Source organism: Acanthochromis polyacanthus, chromosome 9 (assembly GCF_021347895.1).
Source record: "Acanthochromis polyacanthus isolate Apoly-LR-REF ecotype Palm Island chromosome 9, KAUST_Apoly_ChrSc, whole genome shotgun sequence".
Lineage (NCBI taxonomy): Eukaryota > Metazoa > Chordata > Actinopteri > Pomacentridae > Acanthochromis > Acanthochromis polyacanthus.
In genome coordinates, this window is record NC_067121.1 from 18124322 (window position 1) to 18144848 (window position 20527).

Below are 20527 nucleotides of genomic sequence, written 5' to 3' on the forward strand. Positions count from 1 at the left end.
AAAGCACAGGCTGTCAGTCCAGTAACCCCGCAGCAGTCCCAGTGTCTGATTAGTGGACACATCCCTCTGCGGCCAGACGGCAAGTGAATCGCGCATGCGCAAAGTCACTACAGATCCCATCCAGACTTACGGAGCGGGATATAAATGAAAATCTTTCTTCACTGTCATACTAAAATAAACCACAGCATTTAGCCTCTAGTACAAAAACGTATTTTGGGTGTTTTATACTCACTTTTTGGTCTCTTCCACAACGTTATTCCTCTCTCCTACAACGTTGATTACAATTACATGCAAACTGGGAAATATGCAAACTAGGCGATGACGTCATTTAGCGACTTCTAGCGACTTTTAGGACAGCCAACAGCTACTTTCCTTACTGAGGAGTTGGCAACACTGGTTTGGCTTTGACAAGACTGACACAGAGCAAACTACAGTCATGTGCAAGGTTTGCAAAAGTACTGTGAAAACGAAGAGAAGTAGCACAACTAACCTCTTTCAGCACCTCCGGCAGAGGCATTCTAAAGAATGGGAAAAGTGCTCGCAGCAACGGGAGTGCGGCATGGCTAGCACTAGCCATAGCAAACAGACCGCAAAGAAACAACAAAAATTGATTAAAATCGTAATCGTACAAGATGACTAAAAAAATTTTTTTTTAAAAATCGAGATTTTATTTTTGGCCATATCGCCCAGCCCTAAGCCGTAGTATCCACAATGTTTTATCTCAGTGAAACTGGACAAGTTTTGTGGAGAGGACATGCTTTGGACTGACACTATGCTGTAGCACTGTGAATAAAGTTAAATGCCATTAATGATGAAATATTTTCTCACTACACTTGCCATCTTTCTCAGCTCGGCTGCCTGTCTGCACCTGCAGTTGTCTTCATAATGACACATCTGGTAGTGTGTGTTGTACATCACATTAATATAACATTTCTGTCACTTCAATAGAATGAGGAGTTACTGAAGTTCATACCTTTGGGAATTCTAAATACTGTGCTCTGCCTTAACACGGCAACATGGCCCAAATGTGCACACAACATATGCTGAAATTCGAAAGCTTAAAACAACAAATCTGTCTGTGGGTCACTGAAAGCCTTGCATAAATGTCTTCATCAAACATTCAAAATCTCATCATGACCACCAGAGACATAATACCATCAGGGGGATGATAGTTCAAACTGTACAGTCATCTACAAAAAACTAAAAATAAAAAACTGTAAATACCTGAGTACTTAATCATTGTTTGACATCAATTCAGTCCTTGATAATGAATAATCATGAACACCCCAAATACACGTACATACAAACACGGACACACACAAGCTAATGAAGTATTAATGCTGACCTTTGCAGGGACAACAAAGTCATCTTGCTTCTTCTGTCACTTGTCCTTCCTCTCCCCATTCTTCTTTCATTCTCTCCTTATCCATCAGCTCACCCTAGTCTGCTCTTCTGCTAATCCACTCCTGCTCCACGCCTCCTCCCACACACTATCAGCAGGTACCGAGGAGGACAGCCTGCCACAGAGCAGGAGCCCACAGCAAGGGCCTCACGACAGGGTCCAACCCATGACAGATAACAATACTGACATTTTTTTCTATTTCTAATTGTGCTTTTCACCATGCGATACCTCAGCATAACACCAGAATTTACAGGATTTTAACTAGACAATGGGTCAAAGCTCATGTTTGCAGATATATGTAGATTTTACTTTGTCTTGTCCTTGACCTCAGTGTACATTTTGGAGAAAAAAAACATAGATGGAGAAGGAAGCAGAAATTAGGGGTAAAAAGATCCACCATATGTGTCTGAATGACAGAATACCATCACTTTAACAGATTTAAGCAGCAATGTTATGTGTTCATGCCCCAATTCCCCAATTGTTGGAGTTGACAAACATCATGTATTTCCAGATTTAGTGTATGAAATTCTTATTTTGCCAACAGCGCTATGGTAAGGCTATCACCAAGAGGTTTGCTGTGCCTCTTAGTCTGTAGCGAACGCCAGCTGGAGTAGCAGAACATCCTCCTAATGTAAAGCTAACAGTCAGTTCTGAAGGCACATCTGTCTAGCAGAGACCCAACTTGCAAAACCTGAACAAGAAGCACAGCAATCTCCACAAATCAGGAATTTTGCTGCTTCAGCAGTAGTTAAGGCTGTGCTAATGGCTTGTGGCTAAGTCTCACACCTAGCCAACAATATAATGTAAAATGTGCAATATACACCACTGTCTCATTCACCCCGTTATTTATATTTAGTCTTATTTATACTGTATATTTATAAATAGACTGTTTGCACTATCTTTAAGATTTATTTTGCACTGAATAGGAGACACTCTCCTATCTCGTTTATACACTGTATAATGACAATAAAGCTCATTCTATTCTATTCAGGCAATATTCAATAATGCTTTAGGATATTGGCCTAATAAACAATAAAATTAATACAACAGTGAAGCTTAACAAAAACAGTGAAGTACAGACATAGCTGCAGGAGACTAATCAATCTCAATCGATCAATCTCACAGTAAAGCATTGTAGCTTCACATAACGCACTGACATCATCATACCCATTTCTGTTGAACACATTCAGTTATAGGAATTATTAATGAAGGCACCTAGTTATGAAGAACAGGTTTCCTGTTTTCACATTTTCTTAATACATACTATTTTTAATGTACAGTATATATTTATAAATACAGTAATAGTAATCCCTATGAATAAAGAAACCTAGTTATGATTGACAGGTTCTCAGCTATCACATGTTGTTATTATATAACATTTAATGTATTCCAAATGTGTTATATACATACAGTATAGTGGCAATTGATCTCTCTTGATTACCAATAATCAACACTGACATCAGCCCTAAAAACATATCGGTCAATCTCTAATCTCTACACATGTGAGTCCACTGCAGTGCAGACAGCAACTAGTAGTGCATAAGTAAGCTACTTTTATTAGTCCCAATTCCAAATAATTAAAACAAACTAGCAAAAAAGAAGGCTTGACTTGTTACCCACTGCTAACAAACTGAATTAATGGTAACCTTAAACTTATTGCTTTCTCCAAAGCATTATGTAAACTACAGTTCTAAATGCATTATTCCAGAAACAGATGCAGGAGAAAGAATAGTAGACAAACCAAACCAGAGGGAGTTAGAAATAACATATCAGTGCTAAGAGGAGGTCCACCATGTCAGATTTCAAAAACCCCTGGCTTCAGGCAGTCAGTTATAGATTTGATATTGAAACTGTTGCTTAAAAGTCATGCTCTGACTTCACTGAATGTCACCTAAGGCCATGCTTGGTATTACACTCTGCTATGAAAATGCTTTACATCCAAACACAAAGCAATAAGTTTTAGTTGGAGTCAGAGACATACAATATTTTTTTTTGTCAAAATCCAAGCATTAAATTAACAGTAATGAATGAAACCCAATAAAACTATCTGATACATATTTAAATAAATGGTCTACTTAGTGACATGGAAGAGGATTACAGGGTGGATGCTGTAATTCTGTACATATCACATCAGTATGAACAGATTATGAAACAACTGGTCCCGCAGTACAGTTATATAAAGGGCCGGCCATTATTTTTTATTATTCTTAATGCCGTTGTTGCTCATTTCCTTCTCTTTCCCCCCCCCATATCTTTATACACACAAAATCTGTACACACATACACATTCTGGCATGTGTAATACAATAGAAAAGTCTAAATACACACTACCATTCACACTTTTATTCATGTACTAACAGAATTGCACAAGGGTTTCCTAATCATCAATCAGCCTTTCAACATCATTAGCTAATACAATGTAGCATTAGAACACAGGAGTGATGGTTGCTGGAAATGTTCCTCTGTACTCCTATGGAGATATTCCATTAAAAATCAGCCGTTAATCATCCAGCTAGAATAGTTATTTACCACATTAACAATGTCTAGACTGTATCTCTGATTCATTTAATGTCATCTTTATTGAAAAAAAATATTTTTTTAAAAAAATAGGGACATTTCTAAGTGATCCCAAACTTCTGAACAGTAGTGTACGTCTGCTTTACTTATTTGGGAACTTTAGTACTCAAGATTATTGTGTCTCTAGCCTGTGCTGCTCTGTATGTACACTCCTGTTAATCAATTGTCCTACACAATTAATACATAAATGTGAAAGAAAGCAATAAAAAAGTTTGCTACCTCTGCAGCATAGGAGAAGGACACCCAGAACGAAGCAGAAACAGAACAGCTACCACAAATGCAGCATTTTCAGACACAAAAATTAGGCACTGAGATTTTGTCTCTTTGTGCTTGCTTTACATCTATAAATCTTTCTTGGTGGTGTATATTAAATTTGTATATATTAATTGTCACATCACACAGAAGATCTGTGAACAAGAGCAACTTGTTATTGCATCACAATAAGTTATTGACAAACTGCTCAATAAATGTGGATCAAATGTAGTTTTTGGCCAAGGAATGTTACGTTGATTCTCTGAATTAATTTATCAATCTGTATGTACAAAGCTACAGTGTCTGTGTGTGTATGCTGATGTTTACTATTTCCAGTGGACACTTCAACCTGACTGTACACTAATCCATGGGAAACTATGTTACTGAGGGGACAAAAATTGAGGTCCCTCCAGGTAGAGGCAGCTGGATTTAGGGTAGATGGTACAAGTAGGCTTAGATTAGGGTAAGAGTTAGGCTATGATAATAAAAGTTCAGGGAATAGTCAAGGGAATGCGTTATTCCAATGAGTAACTCCCATAGGGATAACAAAATAATGTGTGTGTGCATTGTCATTAACTGTGGTGTCCGTTTACTGTGAGCTCAAACAGTGAACGATAAATGAATAACCCCGCTGTCACCTCCCCATTCCTCCGTCTCTTTCCCAGTTTGTTCGACTGTTCTCTAATCATATTACAGGCTTTCAGCTAGAGTAAATGGCCAGTGTGTGTGTGTGTATGTGTGTGTGTGTGTGTATGGTATCAGCATTATTACATTTTTATATAACTGAGATCCCCACTGAGACACAGTGCACGAAGTCAGTCTTTTAATAACACACAGAGAGGCAGAGAATGAAAAGAAGCGTACCGTATAGTTTTACATTAATGATGGATATGTAACAAACACCGGGACAAAAAAGGAAAATCTACAAAAAATGCAGATACATGATTGAACTATGTCTATTTAAGCCTGCCAGTATTTCTCTATGAATTGGATCTGGTCCGCCAGATGTAATTTGCCCTATGTAACTCACCAATATTGCATTGTTGGTGAATAGATATATATTTAAAAAAAAGAAAGCTTTTCTCTCTCTCAACATAGAGACTGTATCTTTTTTCAGATTGTGCAGTGTCGGGAAGAAACGTGGGGGAAGAAACCAGGAGAACAACATGAACGACACGACAGAGGTCTGGCCAGGTGTCACCCCGAGAGACTCAGCTGTTGATGGTATTTTAGGTCATGTGGTATGTGCCCTTGGTCAAGAGGTTGTAGACAATGTTGACTGACAACTGCTCCTTCCTGTCCATCAGATGTTTCTGATGGGTGGAAATGCAAATGTGACATAAAGCATGGCAATGCTACTGTGCCAGCTCCATCTGAAATGACTGCAGGATGAATGATCGCAACACAGGAATGAAATTCCAAGACAGTTTGTCCTATGTTCCGATTCCGATTTATGAAATGCTTGTCATACACTGACCCATATTATCAGTGTTGTTCACACTTTGAGAAAACAGCTACTTGTGAAACATGTCTGTCTGTCTGTCTGTCTCCGTCCGTCCGTCCGTCCGTCCGTCCATCCATCCATCCTCTATACACCACTTAATCCTCATTAGGGTTGTGGGGGCTGGAGTCTATCACATCTGACTAAGGGTGAAGGCAGGGGTACCCAGACAGGTCACCAGCCTACATATACAGACAAACAGTCACTCTCACATTCACACGTACAGACAATTTAGAGTCACCAATTAACCTCAGCATGTTTTTGGACTGTGGGAGGAAGCCGAAATACCCGGAAAATCCATGCATGCACAGGAAAACATACAAACTCCATGCAGAAAGATCCTGGGAAGGCAGGGACGTGAACCACAGATCTTCTAGCTGCAAGGCAAAAGTGCTAACCATCAAGCCACTGTAAAACATGCAACAATTAAAAATCTTAAAGATTTGAAGCATCTAAATCACATTTAGGAGAGAAAAACTGCTGTGTCCCTGAGCAGAGTGTGGCACTGAGACAGTGAATCCCCCAGCCAGTGAAACTGTCACAGCTGGGCTTGTGAAATGGTCCTACGGGTGTTTTTTTTTTAACTGGTATTAGTTCAGCTTGTGTCCACTCATTCTGGAATATTCCATTCAGACTGACATCTCTTGTATCGGTCAGCCTGCATCTGCTGACCCTCTTGACCAGGGGCTGGATGCAGCCAGAGTTTGGTAAACTAGTGCTGCTGTCAGGAATTCTATTAATCTAATTGTTACACAACTGAAATGCCAGTGATATGATGTAATTCCACTAGGGCCATGCTCTCAGAGTTATACAATCAAACAGTCAGTTGAAAGAAGAGCAACTTGACTTCGTTTCCTAGTTGATCTGATTCCCATTGTCTATTCTTTTCTACATCCATTATTAGTTGTAGTATTAGTTTAGGATGGGGTATGTTGACTCTTAAGTTTAATAAAGAAATGTTGATATATATAGTAGATGCCTCATCAAATAGTGTATATGTTTTCAGTTTATGTGGTTTATTCATTAGGTCAACATGTCATGAATATTTTCAGTGCTCATTTCGGCCTACAAATAATAGAAGAAGCTCATCTGATCGGGAAATGTTCCACTTTGTCCAGTTAACACATAAAATAATTGCATTTTTTCTAAAAATGAATTTGTAGTAGTTTCATGAGTTGTTCAATGTTTAAACTGTATTGCAGACAAGCTTGTAGTGTACAGGGGCAAGCTAGTCATCATGGTGGCAGAACGCAACAAAAATAGACATATGGCATGAATAATTGATATCACAGTGATATTTGACATTTTTAGATAAGTGGTATTGGTATTTTTTTCTCAACCAATTATCACAAAATAATTGAATTACTATGTTGAGCAGGTGAGACATGGTTGAAAGTGTAAAAAAAACATTTCAGTCTTCCACAAGCATGCATGTGTGGCAGTTATACAGAAAAGACCCCAATAATTCACTTTTCAGTGTTAACATGTGGTGCAGGTGGAACTTACTTTGCTGACGATATAAGTCTACGATTACTGCTTAGAGGTCTGCTGTACTTCTTAGCTTGCGGTTAACTTTATCTTGAGTACCATAACATCTTCTTACATCTGATTAACTTTAACACCCTACTCTGACAGACACATCAGACTAGCAGAGAAACAACATGGAAAAACTGAACAAGACGCACAGCCATTGCCTCGTATCTAGCAGCTAATTAAGCCACAAATTACCCTGAAACAGTGTCTGATAAGCAATAATTAATGTTTCAAGACAAAGACTTTAGTGGTAATGAAAGAGAACAAAGAAAGATTAAGAACACAGAAGAACACTGTAAAGAAATGCAGAAGACACACTGTTGCTGATCTCAATCAATCAATCTCACAATAAACAGGAGAGCACCGTAGAGTCATGTCACACTAAAACGGCATCACTCCTGTCTTCCTATTTCTGTTGTACATATTTAGGTATAGCAACCATTATTCATAAGGAGCCCAGTTAAGAATGAGAGGTTCCTTGCTAACAAATGCTATTAAATCATTTTTTATGTGCACTACTGTTCAAAACTTTGGGGTCACTTAGAAACATCCTTATTTTTCAAAGAAAACCAGTTTCTTTCAATGAAGACAACATTAAATGAATCAGAAATACAGTCTAGACATTGTTTATGTTGTAAATGACTATTCTAGATGGAAACATCTGATTTTTAATGGAATATCTACATTGCACATTATATGTGCAATTTCCTGACATATTCATTCTATTTACTGGTTCTTATTCCATTTAATTTCCCTCCCATATTGTATATATCTGGCCTCCTTTGCAGTTGTCGTTTTTATTGTTTTATTATATAGGTACATTTGATTTTATTAGTTAATGTTGATATTTTATTTCTTATTGCTCGTTGTTGTGCGTTGTCCAGCGGAAGCTATTTATATTTTCATCATGCCATGTATGATGACAATGAAACCATTCTATTCTATTCTATTCTACAGGGGTACAGAGGCCCATTTCCAGCAACCATCACTCCTGTGTTTAATGTTACATTGTGTTAGCTAATGGTGTTGAAAGGCTAATTGATTATTAGAAAATTCTTGTGCAATTTTGTAAGCGCATGAATGAAAGTGTGAGTTTTCATGGAAAACATGAAATAGCCTGGGTAACTGCAAACTTTTTAACGGTAGTGTATATCGGTTACATGTGTCAGTTAATGGACTTTCCTGTTTGGCAATAATAGATACATTCGTCTTAAAAAAAACAAAGCAGCTGATTTCTACAGGAGAGTTTATCAAAGCTGGCAGTGGGCAAGAGGCAGGAACACCCTGAACAGGCCAAATGTCAGTCACAGAGGAAAAAAAAACACTGATGATTTTGCATGGGAGAGGGTAACACAATGCTGCTAAATATTTGGGTTTCACTCTAAAAGATGTCAGCAGAATATTCATTCATCTACTTCATAACAGCATGGCAGGCTGTAAAGATCAGACTACAAAACATGTTTCTGTTTTCTGCGCAATGAGTTAATCACAAATACAGCATTCACTGCAATTAGAAATGTTCTCTTAATTAACGAGGGCTGAAACGAGTTATTTGATTAACTGGATTACTAAAATTCATCGAAGCAAAAATTGTCTGAATTGAGGTTTCGTTTAATCTACTACATCCGGACCCAGATCCATAATCAATAAATTATAATGGCATTTTAATTTTGACGGGATGCTTCTATTTTAACCAGGGCAGCTTTTCTAGTGTTTACAGCATTTATCAGATCAGAGGCTCAACCACGAAGGCAGCTGGACATAGTCAGGCTTTATTTGTGTCAGTTGGCTTGACAAAAACTAAAACCTCAGTCAGAGTTAACAGGTATGAAGTGTTACTTTCTTTGTTAACTCAAAGTTTCTGCTTCAAACTCGAGGATATTTCACACATCATTTGACTGATTTTCCGCACAAAATAAACCGATCGCTGCTTCAGTCAACAGGTTGTTTTAATGAAAAACAATGAGGGACATAAAATTTATGACGCTTTAAAGTTTCTACTGGAAATTGTGTCAGACAGGTAGAAAACTGTTAAATGTGTGTTAATGTATTCATTTTACTGACAGACTAACAGACAGCTGCACAATAAAACCATCAAACTTCATGTATTCAAACATAATATGGTATTGAAGGGCACGTAGGTTTGACACTGTCTCATAATGAAGGAAATCACTTTAATTTGTGCCCAAACCAAAGTGAAACTAATGTTACTGATTGAATATTGTCTGTGATAAATACTAATAAACTAACCAAACATAAAAACACGTTTATGTGATTTCTGCATCATCCAAATACATGTCAGGTTCCCATAGCTTTGAGTTTTAGTTGAATACCCCTGTAGTCAACTGGGTATTGTACATATATAGTATATATGTACAACACCCTGTACTATAGCTGCAGCCCAATAATTAACCTGTCTGCTAACAATACGACTAACCATGTTAAATGATGAAACATTTTAAATGTATTGCCTGATTTTTCCTAAATCATGAAGACTACTTCTGATTAATCTATTTATCAGTTAAAACTATAGCCGACACATGATGATGACACACAATGACATCATCAAATGAAGTGCAGTCAGTCTCAATAAACCTCGGTCATGCTCACCTAAAACAAGAGTCTTGTATTATTACTTCCTGAGAACATAAAACTTCTACATTCAAACCAGTGGACTTACCACAAGAGCAGTTCCTGGAATTCCAAACAGTTATCAGGAATTTGATAACTTGGTGAATTACAATGCATGCAATCACAGAACATATGGTTGCCCATGGTAACAGCAGGCCTGCCTTGATTCACGATAAAGATAAAACTTAGACAAAAATTTGCATCAGAAGTTTTGCACTCAGATTTCACTAACGGAAATTAAGACAAAGTTGTATTTAAAGAAATGTTTGTTTTGAAATACCCAAGATCACTGTAACACTAAAATAAAAATCGGAAAAACAAAGGAAAGCAACCCTGTGAGGCAGCAGGGAGCACTGAAGAAGGGACACACAACTGCTAAGCTGATGTCTGTCCAAGCTAATGAGTTTACCTCTACCACAGATCACATCTTACAGACTTACCCTACCTCCTTAATCACTGTGACAATCGAGGACAGGTTTTTCTTCACCAGCCCACCAGAAATTAATAGGCTCAGTAAACATCTCTGAAGCCATTCTGACAGGACAGCTCCTTCCTCGGTCTTTGTTTGAGTGAGTTCTATTTTCAGTTAGATTAGTTTCTGAACTGATGCTGCCAGTGCTTCTGTTTCTTGACCAGACCGACTGTTGACCAAACAGAGACAGACATCTCTAGAAAGAAGGAAGAGGAGAGAAGAAAAAGCAGCTTGGTATTTAGGCCTGTAGTGTGCTTCAGGGCAGCATGATATTGCCTGGAATTCCAGAAGAAGCAATGCCAACATCAGATCAGAGACTAATCCCTATGAGAAGCAAACAAGGAAACAAGGAAGAGACATTATTGTCCAAACACTTCTAAACAGGTTTCAAACAAGTTCCCAGAGGCTATATATTTTTAACATCTACTCCAGAGTAATACATAAATGTGAAAATTGTCCAAAATGCTTATCTTTTCTGCTTGAGGTCTGCTCTAGGATCAGTGGTAGCACAAGCTGCACTGCCACAGAATTATTGTTAACTAGATCAACGCAGCACAAAGGTTAATCCAGGCGCCAGTGCCACAGATAGACAGTTAGTAGGCTGAACTCTAGCTTTAGTGGCTTCAATCCAGTCACCCAATACCTACATGCACAGGCATGCACACAAACATTGACACGCACACTTGAATCTGTATCTTGGGTGACACAAAATGGAGGCATATAACAACTTGTATTAAAGGGACAGTGTGGCATAAAATTTTTATCACAGTATACAGTCATATCACATTATATTATGCTTCCATGTGACGCATAATTACTCCACCAAGAGATGCAGCGGAGTTATGTGGCGATTGGCATTAGTTTGTTTGTCCATCTGTCTGTCTGTCTATTCACAACATTACTCAAAAACGGACAAACGGATTTGGATGAAGTTTTCACTTAAGTGTCAGAAATGACACAAGGACCAAGTGATTAGATTTTGGCAGTAGTCTGGCTTATAGTCTGGATCCACAATTTTTTTAAAGATTTGTGTCACGAGATAGTGGCACAGTGTCACTGTAACTATGACAAGTGAACACTACATCAGCTGCCTGCTGATGATTACATGATTGCGATCCTACCACAAATCGATCATGGCGGACTAATCGGGACTAATCTGTTGGAAATGATACAAGGAACAATGGATTAAACTGTGGGGGTTTCTGAGTCCCATCAATTTCTGCCATCCGCGACATATTTAGGTCATGCAATCCATACATAACGTACACATGCATAACACACGCCTGTGCTCAGTGCAAGGTCATTTTGTTTGTGGGTACATCTATATTAAATGGCCACATTCTAAGTTGCCGTAATTTCTAAACATCAATAACTAATAAACAAATGCTGCATGTCTAAAACAAACTGTTGCATTTCTGACAATGCCATATGGGGGAATGAACAATCTTAGTGGAGTTCAACTTCCTGGTAGGAAGTCTTGGGTCATGGCCATTTATGGTGCCAAAATGTGTTCATACATTTTCATATCTACCCAGACCTGGAAGAACTCTTCACAAACATCAGCTCTTTACACATTCACCTACCTTCACCTTCCACACTGTTGCTTGAAGCTGATGTGCAGCTGTACTTTAGTACTCATTTTATTCACCCACTTTCAATATTTTACAGGATAATCAGTTGATCATTTACAACAATTGCTGTTGATCTCTATCCTTGTGAACGCCTGATGTTTTTGCAATAGAACGTTAGTGTTACCACTGTGAAATGTTGCCTTTGTCTTTGGAGAGGTTTGCCATATTGGTACATCAGTTAAAAAGATAAAGCAAAGTTGAACATTGACATAACTAAGTTATCTAAATATAATGCCACTCACTGAATCCTTGAAACATGTAAACACATACACACCAAGAGCATTTCAACATTTTTTAAGTTTATGTCATTCTAAATCTTGATACCAAGACTTTGATTTTACTGCAAATGTATACTACCGTTCAAAAGTTTGGGGTCACTTAGAAATGTCCTTTTTTTTTTTTTTTTTTTAAAGAAAAGCAGTTTCTTCAATGAAGAAAACATTAAATTAATCAAAAATAGAGTCTAGACATTGATAATGTGGCTAATGACTATTCTGGCTGGAAAGAACAAAAGTGTGAGTTTTGATAGTAAACATGAAATAGTCTGGGTGACCCCAAACTTTTAAATGGTAGTATATATCAGTTCAAAATTTTGATTACCAGCCTCTTTGTTTACTAACAATCACATCAATACCAGAAAAACAAATTGGTGAACCTCTGCACCTAAATCATCTTTTAAAACAGTCATAATGCTAAGGTGACGTAGCCAAAAGAATGGGACAATAAACGGAAAACACAGTATTTTACAGGCACATCAATATATGAAAATTGCTCACTAACCAGACCAAAGGTTACAACAACTCAAATCATCACACAGACAGAGCTGCTGCTGACAGTGGAACTGGAGAGGGGAGCCAACGTAGCTTCAGCTACTTGGTGCTCCACTTTAGCTTCATGTTGGACAGAATGATGACAACACCCGCCTTTGTTATCAGGGACGCCAAAGCAGAAAGGTTTAACATCTCTAATCTGATTGGGGCAGCCATCTGGAAGTCCCTCCCCCACCATCCTGGTGCACGCACGCACGCACGCACGCACACACGCACACGCACACGCACACACACACACACACACACACACACACACACACACACACACACACACACACACACACACACACACACACACACACACACACGTAACATTTGACACTGCATTTCCTCGAGGCCATGGTGATACACTCAACACATCTGAAGTAGAAAGTAGATTGGATGTACAGTTGTCAAAATATGTCAAGAACAGGCAGACAAAGACACACACAATCTAGGGCTGAGCAATAAATCGATTTCAAATCTAAATTTGAAACAATGCCATTCGCAAATCCCAAATCTCTTTACAAACCAACAGAAGATCAGAAGAGCATGGTAAACCACTTCAACACCATCTTGTAGTTTGGAAAATCAGTAAGAGCATAAATATACTAAATACACGACTTTAACTTTAGGTATAATATTGTGTCTGCATGCGTCATGAAACGCCCCTATCATTTTCTGTACAAACACAAGAGATTGGTCGCAGGTACAAGTGAGTCAACATACAGAATGACTGTATGAGGCTACTAGACCATCCTGAAAAAAGGCCCGACATAAAAAAACCAAGGTATTCATGAAGCACTTTCTAAAGACCTCACACACAGTGTATCTTCCAAATGGTAATATATACAAATAAAACGTATGCAAACCCCTCCAGTGTCATGTGTTTGTATGTGTGTATGTGTAACAGTAAGAGTGTGTACACTTATTTTCTGGGAATTCTGAGCTGACACAGAAAAGTCAGGGGCTGATGTACAAAAATCATTAAACCAATTAAAGCTCAACAGTTATGGTCAGAGAAGGGAATTAAATAGCATGTTTAGAGGAAAACCTAAGAGTGTGTCTGCAGGTAAGTGTGGGGACAGAGAGATGCTGCACAAGGTTAAAAGATTTAAAGATGTTTAATCATATCAAATCTGGTAAGTAGATGTTTATTTTCTTAATGTTTTTCAGTGTAAAGAACTTTCTAAGCATTTTAGCCTTCAGTAGAATGTGTACTATGTGCCTAAGACGTTCCTGAGTGTTTTGACCAGGGAAGAACAATCAGGTACATCCATGTTAATCAGTGGACATGAACTGCAGCTATCACAAGTCCAACAATAATACCAGTCTGTTCACTGTCATTAAATGTGTACCCCTAAAGGAACAGAATAACACATCATTGTCCTAGAAAGTGTTTGCCTCACTGTTTGACTCCTGTTGGTGAACAAATATGATTTTTTTTGTGTAGTGAATGACTACACATAAACCATGTCTCTAATCATCATTTCAACATCATTCAAATGTACCCTATCTTGTAATGTGTTGTATCCACTAGCATTGCCCCCATTTGGACCAAATCATCCTTTAGCTGTTCCTGAGCACTGCAGCAATGGACCTAAAGCCCTAGTCAAAGCAGGAAAATCCCTGCCCGTTTGTTTTTGCCTGGACTAAATTATCTAGCATTACTCATCAAGACTGCTCACAGGTGCAATGCACTGTCAGCAAGGCTCTTACTGTGGCTTTCATGTAAATTTCCATGACTTTTGCTTTATTCCATAACTAGGCCAAGGAGCTTGAAAACCTAAAAATCTAGCTTGCAGAGCAGACTGTAGCACATACGAGTGTGTACAACATGGAAAACACTGAAAAAAGATGGTGCTTAGAAAATACTATTAATCATTTAAGTTTTCGCGAGAACTAAAGAGAAAAAGGCAACACTAAGAGCTGAAACTAACCAAAGAAAAGTTAAAAAGCATGCATTTATAAAAACATCATGTCTGATGTAATGGAAATCAGCTTTCTTGCAATTCTGCATGTTTTATAATGATGAAGGTGTAAAATAAGCACTGCCAAAATACAAACACATTTATGAGCACTAACCCACACACAGTTACCCTGAAAGTTGAGCTTCTGACATGTTATATGCTAAAGTGGGGGACAATTGTGCCGTCTGCTGCAGTTTTAACATAAGTTCAGTGAAACCACAGTAAAAACAATACTACTCTGACATACACCAATAAGACACAGAAATAGATCAAATTAAAACGTGTGAATTTCTAGACAATCTGGATAAACCAAAGCACTTCTGGTCTTCCATTGACAACAGATGACAAAATGGAATGAAATCAATTCATAGCAGACCTGGATAGGATTCCAATTAAAGATACCTTGAAATCCATATGTGACATTTTATTATCTGAAGACAATTGTCTATTTATAGCTGTAAATTTCAGTACAGCTAAAAAAAAAGAAGAGATTAAATGCCCTAGAGTGTAGTTTGAAAAAACAGTCTGCTATGTGACTACAAGATATAACCATGGCCCTCTTGTAACGCAAGTAATTGTACCTAAGTGGCCAGCCCTAGTTTTTACGTACCATCAAGAGAGGCAAGCCAGGCAAAGTTTGTTCAAACCGCCCTCCAAGCCAAAGAGCTCCTAATAACCAGCTGTAGCTGTCAATTACTCTAAAAATTAAATATTCTAATATTCCATCGACTATTCTGGCAATTAAATCAAGTAATCAGATTACGTGTACATATACCGGGCTTTGCAAAAGTTCTGTTACACGGTTTCATGATCTTTAGAGACGTTGACATGTCGGAGTGAAAAATTCAATTAAACAAACTGAAAGTTCTACCTTATAGGCAGGTGTCATTAACACAAATTTGTTCTCTGGTGAAGTTGTATCAAGATGGAAGTCAAAAGAGTTGAGATATCTGCTCTCCTTCATGCTGGCCACAACAAGTCTGACAGAGCCAAGCAGCTGAACATCAGCCGGATGACCGTCCACAGAGTCGTGGAGAGGCTCAAGAATGGTGAAGATCTTTCAGATGATCTTTCAAGAATGGTGAAGACCTGAAAGATCTTCACCATTCTTTAGCCTCTCCGCGACTCTGTGGACGGTCATCCGGCTGATGTTCAGCATGAAGGAGAGCAGATATCTCAACTCTTTTGACTTCCATCTTGATACAACTTCACCGGAGAAAAAAATCTGTATTAAGGACACCTGCCTATAAGGTAGAACTTTCAGTTTATTTAATGGAATTTTTCACTCCGACATGTAAACGTCTCTAAAGATCATGAAACCGAGTGTAACAGAACTTTTGCAAAGCCCGGTATAGTATAGTACAAAGGTATTGTGTATATAGTATACTACAAGGGTGTTCAACTAAAACTCTAAAGCCATGCGAACCCAACCTGTATTTAGTTGGTGATGCAGAAATCACATCATCATGTTTTTATATTTGGTCCACTTAACCTGCTGGTACTGAAGCTGATAGAACACAAATAAGAAAACAGACTAGTTTGTTAGTGTTTATTACAGAGGATGTTCTATTAGTAACATTAGTCTCACTTTAATTTGGCCACAAATTAAAGTGATTTCTTTCATTATGAGATGGTGTCAAACCTACAAGTGCTTCAATACAATATCATGTTTGAATACATGAAGTTTGATAGTTTTATTGATCAGCTGTTTGTTAGAAATAATCAGCTGCATCAATCGGTAAAATAAATACATTAACACACGTTTAACAGTATTCTACAAGTATTCATGTCTTAGATAACAGTAGAAACTTTAAAGCATCACAAATTTCTATATTCCTCATTATTCTCCATTAAATCAACTGTTTGCGGTACACTGGAGTTGCTGGAGCTTGCGGTTAAAATAGAAGCATCCCATCACATTTAAAGTCTCCTCATAATTAATTGATTGTAGGTCCAGGTCTGAATAGGATGAAGCCTGGGTTTGGATTCTGACCGTGGTCAGACAGTTAGTGACCTGAGGTCTTTTATGTATATTAAACAAAGCCTCCATTCAGAGAATTTTGCGTCAAGGAATTTTAGTAATCAAATTACTCGAATAACTCGAGGAATCGTTTCAGCCCTACTTTGAAGCGTACTTTCAGAATGACAAGCAATTGGATGGCAAACTAGATTACATGACAACATTACGTCTCACACAGAAACACCTAGTAGCACTGAATAATAGGAAATTGTGTTTCATTTTGTTATGCAGTGCTATGTGTGGACTTGAATGTGTCTTTTACAGGCCAGAATGTTGTTGACATTACACTAAGTCTGCTGTGTGTGCTCCAAGCAAGTCATCAGAGCTCATCCACTGCCCCGTATAAATCATCACAAGCTGCAGCCGTCCAGGAATTATCCACTGTCCTCACAACTTCTCCTCTCTGAGTGGACCCCTGGGGCTACAAAGAGCTTTTCCACTGTGTGACATTTAACAGTACAGTCAGTGCTGGCTCTGTATTATTACAATGAGCGTGCTATCAAAAGATAAAACTGCACTACTGGCTCAAATGGTCTGAATTCATTCAAAATATGCTACACCTGTCTTTATTTTTAAAAATATTTTGGGGAGGATTTTGAAGAATTAGAGACTTTAGTGGTAATGACAAAGAAACCTGTCTAAGCCCTCTTCTTTCTTCTTCAGTCTTATTGCATCTTGTCTGCTTTATCAGATGTAGGCTGGCATTGTACACCTAAGCCCAAAATTGTTATACAATAAATACAAGGAATTTATTGATTTTTTTCAGTTAACCATCAGTATTTCACCTCAGATTTGACATAAATGTGGGCAAGTCTGGAACCATGACCAGTAATGTTATGTGAAGTAACACTGAAATTAAACTAAGTCACCATGTCCAAAATTATTCGTACCCCAGTGATACCAGGACAGATAGTCATAGGATGTTCAAGCACACCATTCTCTCTAAGGGTCTAAAGAGTTTATTACTGTTTTCAACATTTCTGACTTGCTTGTGACATTTCAGTCAACACAAGACTTGCCATGGCAAAGACAAAACAGCTCAGTGAAGACCTCAGAGCACAAACTGTAAATGTCAAACAGGAAAGAAAATTGTACAAAAAAAATGCCAAACAATTTCAGGTGCCAGTGGCAACGGTACAAAGTATCAAAAATTTCACACAGTCAAAAACCTCAAAGGACATGGTCAGAAGTCAGGAGTGTCACCTTGGGTTGCCAGAAAGATCAAAGGAGATGTTGAAAGCAATCCAAGGGCTACTAGTAAGCCTGTCCTGAAGAAACAAGTGGTGTGACTATCAAGGCAGACACTCCAGCAGATACTGCACCAACTCTATGGACGTCGACCAAGAAAGACCTCCCTGCTTCAACCAAAGCATGTGAAAGCATGTAAAAGACGTACCTAGAGAAAGTTGAAAGCTTCTGGCCATCTGTTCTGTGGTTAGGTGAAACAAAAAATTAGCTTTTTGGGCACAGAAATGTGGCTTCAATCCGGTGAAAAAAGGGTGAACCCGACAAGTCAAATAACACAGTCCCTACTGTGAAATATGGAGGTGGAAGCATTTTGCTGTGGGGCTGTTTTTCTGCAAACGGGCCTGACAACTTGGTTAAAGTGGAAGGCATCATGAGGAAAGAGCAGTAGATCAAGATTCTCGAAGAAAACTTCAAGCAGGCAGCAGAGAACCTGAACCAGGGGGAGCGCTGGACCTATCAGCAGGACAATGATCCGAAGCTTACAGCCAAGGTGGTGGAGAAATGGTTCTAGGACAATGACAAGTCAGAGTCCTGATTTCAACCCCATCGAGATCCTATGGAAGGAGCACCAAAAACGGATAACAGCACGGAAACCCTCCAACCTCAAGGATCTTGAAACATTTGCAAAGGAGGAAGGGTCCAAAATTCCTCTATATACTTACAAGAATCTTGTGAGCAACAACAACAAAAACGTTTGGAAGCCGTGATAAAAAGGGGGTTGCAATTGATTATTGTATGAATAACAGTAACAGTGACAGTGTGATTTTTTTGTTTTCACCCTGTCAAAGATGTTTCTTTACACTTTCTATCTTAAATAAATTGGTGTTGGCTTCAGACTTGCTAGTAGGGATGGGAATTTCGACTAATTTCCCCACCAACTAGTCTCAAATTGTATTTGCAACTAGTCGACTAGTCTATAAAGCCACATAATGACAGTGAAGAAACATTTTCATTTATATCCCGCTCTGTAAGTCTGGATGGGATCTGTAGTGACTTTGCGCATGCGCGATTCATCTGCTGTCTGGCCGCGGAGGGATGTGTCCTCTAATCAGACACTGGGACTGCTGTGGGGTTACTGGACTGACAGCCTGTGCTTTGGGAGGGGGAGAAGCTCACAGCAGCACCTGAAAACAGTAGCTGCAGAATGAGTCGAGTTTTCCTGTCAGTCTCCAAAACGGCAGAAAAAGTCGCTAGATTTGTTGCTAGTCGCTTTTGACAAAAAAAGTCGCTAGGACACTTTGGAAAGTCGCTAGATTTCGCGAGAAAGTCGCTAAGTTGGCAACACTGGTTTCTGCTTACACAGCCGAGAGGCGACCTTGTTGTCATCTGCTGCGTCAAAATGCTGCCAAACGGTGCTGATTTTCTTATGCGGGAGCGTCGCCATCTTCCCACTTTACCTTTCCAAACTTTCTTCCCCAAACTGTGTGGCCCTGCCCCCCGCTACGTGTGCGTGTGAGGGGAGGGGAGGAGGAGCAATTCTCTCCCTGGCTGCTCAGCCTGTTTACAAAGAAGCCGAGGCGCGAAGAACAAGGTGCATGATGCTTAATGCAGCGTTTAACCGACTAGTAAAATACTAAGCGTTAAATAAATAAGTAGGCGGTTAAACGATTAAACGATTAGTCGCGCACATCCCTAGTTGCTAGTGTGTCCTATTTATAACAAATCTAAGGTGAAATACTATTGTGTAACTGAAAAAATTAAGACATTTCGAGTTCAGCATAAGCCAGCCATCATCCGGTTCTGTCAGCTGGCTTTTTCCCTCCTTATGCCATCTGCATGTTACTGCTGTCAAAACCCTCTTCACTTTGGGATAAAAATAACAATAACATCTAGGCAGCACCACATTGAAAATTTACATTTTTGCCAAGGATTTGGATCATGCAGTCAGGCGGTTGTGATGTTTGTTTTTTTCATTGGATTATCCATTTTTATAACAGCCCTCATTTCACTGCTAAACCAACAAACAAAGTTTGGGAGCCTGAACAAATTCAACAAGCACTGCCTCCCTTCAGGCTCCATCACTGCCACTGTGGCTTCCATGCAAGTCTTCAACGGCTCACTAGTTAGCAGCAAACAAGGCCTCTTTAATACCTCTGTTTGCGCCCACATATCTCACCTAATGGAGGTCCTAGGAAGATGGGCTTCATAGTCTAAAAACATCTATGGCCCTGTGTTCCCACCACCAACAGCTACACTCCTGTTGGTCTGCCGCACATTAAGGCCAGAGCAGGGCCCTGTCAGGTTAAACAAAGTCGAGGCGAATCACTTTGATCCTTAAGCTCAGCACAGTGCAGCGGCTTCGTCATCGTCCCCTTCCTCGTTCCTCTGAGTTTTACTTGTTATTGGAACATAATGTGTATACAGTGATATCATTTCTTTCTCTTTGTGAATGATTTGTTTATGTATGTAGTTGCATGCAGTTTTGTGTGTTTTTCATTTTTGTGCTAGCAATACCATTACCACTGACACTACTGTTAGGACT

At 38.9% G+C, this 20527-nt stretch overlaps 1 protein-coding gene and 1 long non-coding RNA gene across 3 annotated transcripts in view; both read right to left on the reverse strand.

Moving 5' to 3' along the window:
- The window catches only part of LOC127535399 (uncharacterized), a 261104-nt gene that overhangs the window by 22166 nt on the left and 218411 nt on the right, over positions 1-20527 (reverse strand). The window lies entirely within an intron of this gene.
- fam110b (family with sequence similarity 110 member B) overlaps positions 1-20527 on the reverse strand; it is a 44320-nt gene that overhangs the window by 22166 nt on the left and 1627 nt on the right. The window contains exon 1 of one of the 2 annotated variants that reach the window (XM_022208544.2): positions 1346-1486. The exons of the other annotated variant lie outside the window; for it this stretch is intronic. The gene's annotated coding sequence lies outside the window, so the exon portion shown is untranslated. Of the gene's footprint in view, positions 1-1345; positions 1487-20527 lie in introns of those variants that run through there. 2 annotated transcript variants of the gene reach the window in all.